The sequence below is a fragment of the Chionomys nivalis genome, chromosome X (assembly GCF_950005125.1).
Source record: "Chionomys nivalis chromosome X, mChiNiv1.1, whole genome shotgun sequence".
NCBI classification, from domain to species: Eukaryota; Metazoa; Chordata; class Mammalia; order Rodentia; family Cricetidae; genus Chionomys; species Chionomys nivalis.
This window is the reverse complement of record NC_080112.1, coordinates 92225157-92237393: the sequence shown is the minus strand read 5'-3', so window position 1 is coordinate 92237393 and position 12237 is coordinate 92225157. Positions and strand designations below refer to the sequence as shown.

At 38.0% G+C, this 12237-nt stretch overlaps 1 protein-coding gene across 4 annotated transcripts in view; it reads right to left on the bottom strand.

The window, feature by feature from the left end:
- The window catches only part of Chrdl1 (chordin like 1), a 117456-nt gene that overhangs the window by 100716 nt on the left and 4503 nt on the right, over positions 1 to 12237 (bottom strand). The gene's annotated exons all lie outside the window — the stretch shown is intronic.

Sequence of the window (12237 nt, the reverse complement as noted above, 5' to 3'; positions counted from 1 at the left end):
TTTGAACTAAAGTATTATTGGTGACTTTGTTATTGTTATTTCTCAGTATTTTTTGCTGTTTTGTATCTTTTCCCTTTTCACACAAACTTGAGTCACTCTATCAATACCCACAAAAAGATCTGTTACAATTTTGACTGATATTGAACTACACATTAAATTATAAAAAAAACCAACAGTAACAATCTTTAGCATTTCTACCCACAAACATGAATTATCTCTCCAATTATTTGTTCCTCTTTTTATTTCATTGAAGTCTTATAGTTTTCATTAGATGCACTGTTGATTTTACATATATGCATTTTATTTTTAAGAGTGTTAAGCTAAGTAATAATACATGTGTTTAGTTCAAATTCTTCTTGTTCATTGCTAGTATATAGGAAAGCAATTGATTTTTATACATTAATCTTGATAGTTTGGAATTTTGTGCATGCAAAGACACGTGGTTTTCTTTCCTCCATTCCAATCTATATACTTTCATTCCATCTCCCATCTTACTGAATCTAAGAGGAATCGTTAATCTTTAATTCATTTAGGTACTTTCTGACATAATAGAATTGAAAACTTTGGAGCCCTTTGCATATTAGGCAGGAAACTAGAAACTCCTAACTTTTTATCCAGACCTCATGTATGTACAATTTCTATTACAAAATGACATGCCATGATGGGAATATTGCTATTACATTAAATAGTCTCCCATACTCTGCATCTAGGTACACTATTCTATATCAATATATAGTTTAACCTTGACATTAGACAATTATCTATTTGGCAAATTATACTTTTGACATTTCTATTTTTAAAAGTTTCATGGCAAGCATTCCTACACTGGCTGTTTTCTTAATACAAATTCTAAGAAGTAGATCTCTTGGGTCAAAAGTTTTGCATATTCTTAAATTCTTGATCTATATTGCCAAACTTTCTCCCAGAAAAGCTATACTAACCTATGCTCCCATTATCAGAGGGTGAGAAAGATCTGCAATGAATATTTTAGTTGCTTTAAACATCAGAAATTCTATAGGGAATAATGAAACCAGTACTTTTTAAATTATCAGTAAGGCTTCATATGTATTCATTTTCATTAATAATTTTTGTTTCAAATTTTACAGTATTGTCATTTTCCTTAACAATTTACATTGAGCTATTTTTTTCTGAGTTAGAACAAGTAATCAGGACCATGTTAGCACTGAAAAAACATAGGAAACTAAGAAAATAGTTTTTACACAGAACATGTGTGGTTTTCAGGCAAGTCTAGAAACATAGCTTCATTATACAGATAGAACTTAGAAATATCTCAGCAATCCCCAAATCTTTAGCTATTGAGCAATGATCATGAATTTCCCAACACCAATGTCTATATGAGGCATCTTTTCCTACCCTCTTGTTAGTGACAAGAAAGTGAATATGTTGTTAATAAATTTATATTCACTCTGACAAATAGTCACATGATTTGCATTCTACATATAAAACTTATATCAATGTTTTAGAAACAACTGGTATACTTGAATACAAACTCACAAACATGACTCCTTCAAGTAGACTAATTAGTTTGGCATAGTCATATGTATCTAGGGCTACTTACAACCCATTTTGAGTGTAAATCCATAGTATACATAAAAATAGATTGTGCATACTGTGTATTTTATTCTACTCGTGCATGGATTAGTTCACTCCATGGTTGCTATCAGATCTATCCATTTAAAATACTAAGTTGAATGAATTTTTGCCATCAGCTGTGATCTGCATGTTTGGATGGGTTATCTCTGCCTTATTTAGTGAACAAATGGGATAATGGAAGATTTAGACTTTTGAAAGATTGAACAGTCACTAAAATCAAACAACCTACCTAAACGTGAGTTTCAAATGCCTTTACACATTCTAAGACTTATATTCATAATGGGTCAGTGGGCTGGCTCTGTGAGCAAAGGCACATGCTGCCAAGTCTAACAACCAGAGATCAGCCCACTAACCCACATGTTGGAAGACGCACAGAGGCTTCTGCAAGTTTGACTCTGACTTCCAGTCACACCAAGTCACCACACAAATGAAAGAAATAAATGAAAGAAGTAACATTCCAAATTATTAGATGGACAATGCTTAACTTGAACTTCTGGATCTGTATCAGTGACAAAACGTAAGGTTTAGAGTAGCTCTCTTGAGCAAAGGCAATATTGTTTGGAAGACAAAAGTTACTCGAAGTTAAAATACCCTTTCCTTTCTTGTAAACCTACAAATCTTTCCCCCATATGCTAACAACTTATTGAAGCCACATTACTATCCCACTGTCTTCCAAATTACACTATCAGAGATTGCAGAAACCTTACTCAAAACACCACTGCTGATAGAAAATCAATTTTAATGCAAATACAATGACCTTACATCACATACATTGGTCTTATGTCAATGATATGATATTTAGCTAATTATGCCCAAGAAATCCTTGATGAAGAAAAAGAAAGGGATCAGGGGAAGGCAAGGAGCTAAATAGTAATATTGTTGCTGTTAAATGATGCTCTGGCAATTACTGACAGTGATTTTTTTCAAGCATTTAATAAAATTAAACAAGAGTCATTAAGTAATATTATAACGTTGCTCAAAATGGAGTGGTTTTTATAATCATAAACGTTTCTCCAAGAGAACACTGAACATTATTACTTTTCAAAAACTAGGATAAATCCACCTTCAACATATGCTTATGAGTTTGGACTTCAAAAACTTTTGACACCACCCAGGAAAGAATTTAATGAGCTACAATTTATATTCAACCACACCAAAATGCCAGCCAGCACAAATGAGCTGATTTTGTTGAAACATGGATGCTACACTAATCTCCAGGAAAGATGAAGAAGAAAAGTCAGCAACCCATTGTCAATATCCCAGAGAGATAAGCTGCAGAAGGAATGACTTACTACTAACTGCCGGTATCTGAGAGTCCCAAAGGAATCCAACTAAGATGTGAAATGGACTTTCAACCAGCATCATTATAGCTAGTTTTCCAATAGCTCAGCTGGCCTTAATTAGAAGTGGAAATTCCTGCTACTTTGGTAGCCCCTGTTAACAGGAACAATACAAAACGTAAATAGCCACAGAAACGCACATCTGTGCCATCAGTGCTCTGCCCCTCTCCCAAGAGTAGATCAAAGGGTCAAGAACTCTATCACTAGTCCAAAGCCAAGAAGACATTCCCATGAACTGTTTTTGATAACAGCTCTTACTGTAGACACATCACTATGTCAATATTACAATAATATTTATTCTACTATGACACATACAGTCAGTGGAAAGGGAAAAATGAATCTTTCTATGAGTTGTGTGAAGTAGAGACACCAAGTAAACAAATTCCTTTTTAATTATTAATTTCTTTAAAAAGCTCCTAGAATACTGAGGGGGAAAAGAAACACAAAAGTACTTTCCCCCTGCCCATTTATCAAACTTGAATCGCAATGTACAGTAGCTACATAATTTGTTTATTTCCCTAGCATGAGGTTTTGGAGTTGAAGATTCTGTCCCTTTCCCTCAGGACTACAAAAGAACCTTGTTTCCAGTTATGGAAAAAAAAAAAAAACAGTGAAAAAGGAAATCTAAGAAGTCAAATTCCTCATTCTGCTGTTATGACTTATTCCTTCATCCATTTCAATCATATTTGCTGGGTCATATGCCCTAAAATAATTCAATTTTATACAAAGAGAGAGAGAGAGAGAGAGAGAGAGAGAGAGAGAGAGAGAGAGAACAAAACAACTAAACAAAAATAAAACAAATAAAGCACCATACCCATGAGAGGTACCGTACACATATCATGTCCCCCTCTTTATTTGCTTTGTGGCTACTTCAGTTTTCTACTAGTAGGTACTCAAACACAATGGGGATAAAAGAGTCTATAGTTCAAAGATGGTTGACACAGGAGGAAGTTAACACCATTGGCTAAGATGAGAACTGACGATATGCCGTGAAATTTCAATTCATCGTGTCCTTCTATCTCTTATTAGCATGGATAACTGAGAGTGGATGGTATTCTCATTAGTCTTTCTAGAGGCCACCTGGAGATCCTTTTACAGAAAGGCTACTTGGCTGGTGAAACCTGACCTGAAATTTTTTCTGGCTAAAAAATCTGTTCCATGTCATATGGCGTAGGACTGTGGGCAAAAATCCAAGTTCTTGTTTTAAAAAAGAGTTCTTCCTATCAGCACCTCAGCTTCACAAGTTTTAGCTAAAGGAGACCTTCTGTTTGACTAGAAATATTTTCTGTTTGATCAAGAGTACAAGTTGGGCTCTTGAACATTTCACAATAGAACCAACTTTTTCTCTTGGACAGCATGAGAATATATGTTCAGTGTTAGTACATTTTATAGATTACAACTGTGAATCAACATAAGAAACACTGATTCAAATTGGTTTAAAGAGTCTTTTATTTAGTATATATGTATTTTGAGCTTAGAAGAAAGGACTCTATAAGTAGCTATAACAATCACCTATGATTATCTACAGATTTTAAGATTATGATTGTTTTTCTCACATGTTTATATATTTTCTGAATCTTTATCAGTGAGCATCTATGCTAGAAAAACAACCATGCTAATGTAAAGTTTCTTTCAATATCTACAGTTGTTATTACTCTAATAGTCAATTAACTAATGTTACTAAATGTTAAATAAAATAGATGGACCACATTGTCTCATCATTTCTGAAAGATAGTTATTTCATTATTACTTAATTTCTGCCATATTCCTTTACAGATTGTGTGGTGGTTTGAAAGAAAATGCCCCACAAAGGGAGTGGTACTATTAGGAGGTGTGGCCTTGTTGAAGTAGGTGTGTCACCGTGGGGGCTGGCTTTTAGGCCTTTTTTGCTCAAGCTTCTCCCAGTTTAACAGTCAATTGACTTCCTGTTGCCTGTAAATTGTAGCATTCTCAGCTCCAGCACCACATCTACCTGCACACTGCCATGCTCCCCACTGTGATGAGAAGGAACTGAACCTCTGAAGCTATAAGCAAGCCATCTCAATTAAATATTTCCCTTATAAGAGTTGCCATGATCAGGGTGTCTCTTCACAGCAATGAAGCCAATACTAGGACAGATGGATAATAAAGAAATACTAGCCAGGTGGTGGTGGTGCACACCTTTAATGCCAGCACTCGGGAGGCAGAGGCAGGCAGATCTCTGTAAGTTTGAAGCCAGCCTAGTCTACAAGAGCTAGTTCCAGGACAGGCCCCAAAGCTACACAGAAAGCCTGTCTCGAACCCTGCCCCACCCAACAAAAAAGCAAACAAAGAATTCCTCTTTATATTATGTGGCACGGCTTACAGCTGTTCTCCTTGTACCACACCAAATATGCATTATTTTAGCATCTCATGATCAATACAGCTTAAGTAGACAGGAGACAAGACTACTCTATAGATGTTACTGTTACTTTTCAACAAACCTGAAGTTGCTCTCTTTTTTATTGAGAAGGTGCAAGCCAAATTTCAAAAAAGGAAGCTCCAATCTGCCTAACTACATGCTAATTGTATCTACTCTCTCTTCTTTACATGGCCTAGATTTCATTTCATCTTTAAAAATCATTACATTCTTCTACCTCGTCTTTCATCTCTAAACATATTCAATATTTTTGGAAGTTGTCAAGCTATAAATCTTAAATGAATAAAATTCTCTTCAGAGTGACTTTGTGATATGATTAAAAGTCCAGGTGGTTTGTGCAAAATAAAATACACAAAACCAAAGTCATAGTTTCTCTTGCCTCATCCCCACAGAACCTACTCTCATGTTTAGTTCTCTGTCCAGAATGTAAGAATTCTACCCAGGAACATACTTTTAATCTTTCTTAGAATTTTCATTTGGCTTATTTAGGTTTCTGAATAATTTTCATCTGAACCTGCCTTTTGAGGATTGAAATTTTATTTTTATTTGTGTCTATATCTTTATGTGTGTATGAATATATATGGCATATGTGTGTGATATACACATGTGATACAAATGTGTGTAGTGTGTGGAGTGGGAAGTCTGGCCTCCTCCAACAAGTGTGCACATGTATGTGTGCAAGGCATGCCTAGATCATGGAGGCCAGAGGAAGACACTGAGAGTCTTGTTCTATAACTCTCTGACATATTCTTTTGAGACACAGTCATTCAGTGAATGTGGAGTTAGGTTGACAGCTCCCAAGTCACAGACTACTATCTTTGTCCACACATTGCTGTGGTTACAGACACAAATGACCACACCTGGGTTTTTACATGAGTTATTAAGGATTCAAACTCAAAGCATCATTCTTGTTCAGTCAACAGTCTTTCTCATTGTGTGAGTCTCCAGCCCTGGCCTCAGTCTTTTTGTTGTTATTATTGCTGTAGTGGTATTGGAGACGAACTCAGAGCCTTGTATCTGCTGGGTGATCACTTTACTTCTGAATTCTATCCTCAGCCTTTGGTTCAAGTCCCAAAGGGTACATTGCCTCTCTTAAGGAAACATAGTTACAAAGGCCTTTATTCATTCACTTAGATCATCACTCATATATTAAGTTGCTGCCACATGTAAAAAGCTGGGCTTAATTTCAAGAAAATGAACTGGCTTATTCAAAGAATTTCTAGAGGCAAATTGGTATAGGGAAGAGAATATTGTCTTTGGAGATCTGGGCTTTAGTTCTGACTCCAGCTGGCATTCACAGCAACCTGTCTTTGCATCAAGTCAGTTGATCCCATTTTGTTTCTATTTTTCATCTTAAGATTTAGTGGACCATGTAATTTGGCTTTGGCTTTTTTTTTCTTTTAGATTTTATTTATTTATTTATTTATTAAAGATTTCTGCCTCCTCCCCACCACCACCTCCCATTTCCCTCCCCCAATCAAGTCCCCCTCCCTTGTCAGCCCTAAGAGCAATCAGGGTTCCCTGCCCTGTGGGAAGTCCAAGGACCACCCACCTCCATCCCGGTCTACTAAGAGGAGTATCCAAACTGCCTAGGCTCCCTCAAAGCCAGTACGTGCAGTAGGATCAAAAACCCATTGCCATTGTTCTTGAGTTCTCAGTACTACTCATTGTCCGCTATGTTCAGTGAGTCCGGTTTTATCCCATGCTTTTTCTGACCCAGGCCAGCTGGCCTTGGTGAGTTCCCGATAGAACATCCCCATTGTCTCAGTGTGTGGGTGCCCCCCTCGCGGTCCTGAGTTCCTTGCTTGTGCTCTCTCTCCTTCTGCTCCAAAGAAAAACATATAGGCATCCTCCTGAACAGTAACCTTCATCAGGTGATGAAAGGAGACAGATACAAAGACCCACATTGGAGCACTGGATTAGAAATACTCTGAAAACAAATCTCTGGGATCCCTGTGATGGCTTTTTGATGAGTTTAACCAGTGTGGGAAGAACTCTCCTAACTGAGGGAAGCACCATCCCATGGACTCCAGTCCCCATCTGAGCAAACAGGAGAAAGGGTGCTGAATAGCAGCACTGGTCCCTTTCTGCTTCCTGAGCACAGACTCCGTGTGACCGGTTGCCTCACATCCCTGCTGCCCTGTCCACCTTGCTGCGATGGACCATACTCTTGAGTCAAAGAAAGGCTTCTTTCCCTAACCTTGCTTCCTCTGTCAGGTATTTTATCACAGCAGGGGGGGGGAAGCAATCCAAAGGGGATTACTCTTTCTTCCATTGCAGTGATAGGAAAATTGATGATCTAGAGGGTACCATTCCCCAAGTAGAGAAGATAGCTGTAAATCAACAGGTTGAATCTAGGCTAATCTCAAAGTCACCATGCTCCCATACCATAAAAAAAATCCAAAATTTACTTTGAAAAATATTAAGCTGTCTGGAGATTAAGACAGTGCTCCTATCTCCTGAGTAAGCTGGGAGTTGGGGGGGAGGGTAAAGAGCAGTTCATGGGGGATGGGAACATGAGAGATCAGGTTGGAAGGGTTGGGGATGGTATGGAGAGGGAGAGCAATGAAAGAGATATCTTGATAGAGGGGATTATTAGGGGTTTAGGGGGAAACCTAGTGCCAGTGAAACTCCGAGGAATTCACAAGGATGATCCCCAGCTAAGACTCCTAGCAATAGCAAAGAGGGTACCTGACTGACAGGCTCTTTGCATGTGGGCAACAGTTGTGTGGCTTGGTGTGTTTGTGGGGCCTGTGTAGGTGGGACCAGGACCTGTCCCTGGCACATGAGCTAGTTTTTTGGAACCCACTCCCTATGGTGGGATGCCATGCTCAGTCTTAGTGCAGGGGGAGGAGCCTGATCCTGCTTCAACTTGATGCCCAGACTTTGTTGACTTCCCAGGGGAGGCCTTACCCTTTCTGACCAGTGGATGGGGTGGAGTAGAAAGGAGGTGGGGGAAGGGAATGGGAGGAGAGGAGGGAGCAGAAACTGTGATTGGCATATAAAATAAATAAATTTTAAAATAAAATTAAAAGAAGAAAGTGTTCACTATGTCAGCCCAGGCTGGCTGTAATTCACTTAAACTCAGTCTTTCTAGTGCTGAAATTACAGGCACATGTACCATGCCTGATAAAACGTACCTGATTTTATGGTACCCTTTCTTCTTCCTCTTCCATCTACACAAACATTGATAGGTATCACTCCCTTTATTGCTTCTTCTTAATTGCTAATAATCATATGAAATGCTGGGGCAATCCTAGAAAACTTGTGCTTCTCTTTCTGGCTTTCACCAGAGATACAGCAGATGCCTGCAAGGCCACAAATTGCCTATGTCCAAGTTGCTAATCCTCTTCCTTCTCTTTCTATGCTGGTGGCTTGCCTTTCCTTTCCTGAGAATTCTAAAGTCCCATTTTACTTAATCCAAGCATAAATGTTTGTAGGCTTTAGCTTGGAGGAGAAAAATGGGTGAGAATCTAGTCTCTCGGAGATCCAGTTTACTTTTACCGGGCAGGAATGGGTCCATGTGCCACATTCTTGTCTCCAGAGACTCTGCCAGACTAGTCTGCTTCGTTAGAAACATATAATAAAATATTCTTCACAACTCAGTTCTTCAAGTTCACTTTGATCAATACTTCATTACCTTAGTGAGAGCTGCCAAAGGGGGCAAACTTGTCAGCCCATTTGTCCCATATTTGCATGAATATTATGCTGTGAATGTTATGCTCCTTTGAACTTCAAAAGAGCTTCCTGGCCTCATTGACTACAACTTTAACAACAGAGCATAATGGAGTTATAGAAAGATCTGTTCCTGGCTAAAGACCTCAAACTTTGCTGACGCTGGACAGTAACAAACTTTTGTATAAGCAACAAATGGCTCATTTAGCCATTCCAGTGCACTATCAGTAATTCCTGGTGTCCTTAGCCTGTCTTCCTTCTTGTGAAAGCGACAATAACTTTGGCTAATTAGCTAGCAGCAAGTGGCAACACAAGCCTTCAGCATGCCGTGTGAGAAAGAGTTTTCTGCATACAAAGCATTTTTCCTAAAATCCTTTGTGTTGCCACAGTAATCAGGGTACCTCACATGCATCCCACCCTGGCTGTTCCAGATAGGAGAGCAAACAAGCTCCTGGACTGAAAAGATTCTATTCTAACCAGCACCTGAAAAATCAAAAACTGAGGCTTCCTCGAGTAAAAAGACAGACAGTATGAGCAGATGAAAAGCTTAACACTTCTATATTTGGACATTTTCTCCGCTCTATAAAATTTAAAAATAATCGTCCTTTTCATGTACTCTTATGCCTTCCTTTCTGTACTAGACAGTAAAATGTAAAATATGTCTCTTTACCTTGAAGAACTTTTTCCCCTTTAAAAATATAGTAATTTCCACTCGTAGAAATTCTGGAATAGTTAATATAAAATGATCATAAACAGTTCTTACAGATCTACCATCCAGAGGCTTAAAAAGTAATTCTCTATTGCATCCCATAAATGAGTCTAAATTTCACATGGAACAGAGAAATATGGATAAACTCCAAAAGAAAATGTAATAATATATGGTGGGAGAGACCTTCCAGGAAATTCAGTAGCCACAGAGGAAAGGAATACAGCTCTGACGATGCAGAATTATAAAATTCATATACAAATACAACTTGCACAAGCACTATTTGAAATGACAAAAATAAGATTTTAGACATAAATAAGCTCAAAAGAAAAGCGTAATTAAGAAGTTTAATTAATCCAAAATGTTATTGAAAAGATCACATAGGAATAGGAAAACATCAAGGCAAAATGAAATAGAATTGAGAGGATCCTCCAATATAAAGATTAATAACACTTTGGTAAAAGAATTATAATGAACATTCACCCATAGGTAGCAGCAACTTAATGGAGAGCAATTTGACAGCAGTTATCCAGATAAAAACTGAAAATACCCTTTGACTAAAAATTCTTCACAACTACATCCTTCAGCATCTGAAGGGTTTCACTAATAACCTTAATTTGTAATGTCAAAAACTAAAAGCAACATATACACCACAAGTAGGAGGCTGGTTAGTTAAACAATGGAACATACATGCAGTTGAAAATGACGTAGGCATTAAAAAGATAAGACATTGTTGTTAAGAAATGTTTTGACATGACCTTAATAGATAGCATGCATATACTTATCTTTCTGAGGTATAATTTAAGAAAAAAATTATAGGGCTACCAATTTTTCACAGAGATGAATTTGTAATACAGTAATTGGATCATTTATGGAACATTTTCCATTGAATTGTTATTTCCACTGTTCCTAACTTGTTGTTAGAGTATCAATATAAATGTCTGTGCATGAACACTCACATGTGTGAAGCATACAGGAAGCACACACTACAAGATTTCCTCCTTAGTAAAGATTATATTTCGTGTATCTTTGGTTTGGGTGCAGCCAGGTGAAATGGCAGTAAAGAATGACCACTATGGTGGCCTCAGCATCTAACTACAATCTGAAATGTTAGATCAAAACCAGTGCCTTAGATCATCCTTTACATAATTACTGTGACACCAACCAAATATTAAAAGGCTTGGGACAAAATAGACACAAGGAAACATTAGAGAGTATCGGTTCAGGGCTCATAAATCTTCTTTCTTTGCTTTGTCAACAAAGCTCCAAGTTTTATGGATAATATTCCTCAATACTTTGTAAATATGGAAGACCTCCAAGAAGAGATGGTCTATTGAGAGTTACAATATCCCCCATGAGGCCATCAGCAACACAGGCTATAAGGGAAGTGTCTTTCTAAGAGGCCAGGAATTTTTATTCCCCACTGATTGGGAACTGATTAAAGAAGGAACAGACATTTCTATCACATGCACTTAAATAAGAGGAAAGTACGTTGATAGGGACTACTCTGTGATGGCCGGGAAAGTGAGTAATATGAAAAGCACAAGGGGAGAGGCTGATTCAAGTTTCCTTTCACAGCCCTGCCCCCGAATTGTCTTCCATTTATGCCTCAGTCACGCTAGATAGCACTACAGATCACTGATGTTTAAGTTGCTTATCAAATGCACTTTTTCTCCTAGGAAGAAGACTGCTGGCTGTAAAAATCATTGTGGGCCAGAAACGCTCTTAATGATAATAGAGGCTTGGTTCTGCCCTTCACGCAAACAAGCCTTCTGCCTGCCATATTTAGTTCTACGTATAGAAGAGATAAATGTTCAAGTGATGGGATTCAGATGCTTCTACAGCTCCTACCAAGAACATTTGTAGTTCTTTCTCACGAATAAGTTCAGTGGAGATCAAAATACGCCCCCGTTGGACCAATTTCACTTTGTTCTTCTTCTACCTTTTTGTTCCTATGTAGTTCTAAAAAGGAATCAAAGCTCATTTCCCCCCTCAAATTTAGAGCTAGCATACACCTCAGAAGTGGCTGTAAGTGGACACAAGAAGTTGAGGTGTACATTGTTCAAATGCAGCAGAGAGCTTGTAATAAGAACAGATAAGTCGGTGACAGCAAGTATGTGTGTGTTGGGGGGTAATTACACTTCACTCACACACACACGCACGCACACACACACACAGAGAGATAGAGGAGAAAGAAAGAGGAGAGAGAGAGAGAGAGAGAGAGAGAGAGAGAGAGAGAGAGAGCTCTTGCCACCCTCTGTTTCCTCTAATGTGTTAGCCTATACACATCGCTGATTTTCTAGAACTATTCCTTGGGTTTGTGTGGACATCCCTTTCAATAAATGACTTCTAATTTCCTAACAGTTCTTGGAAGCTAAATTTCATCACTGGGTCTGAACTCAGTTTTTACATTGATTTTCAGTATTAGGGATGTGCAAAGCCTGCCTTTCTTTGCTTTTTTGTTTTGTTTTGTTTTTGTTTTACTCTTTTCCATAAACTAAAAC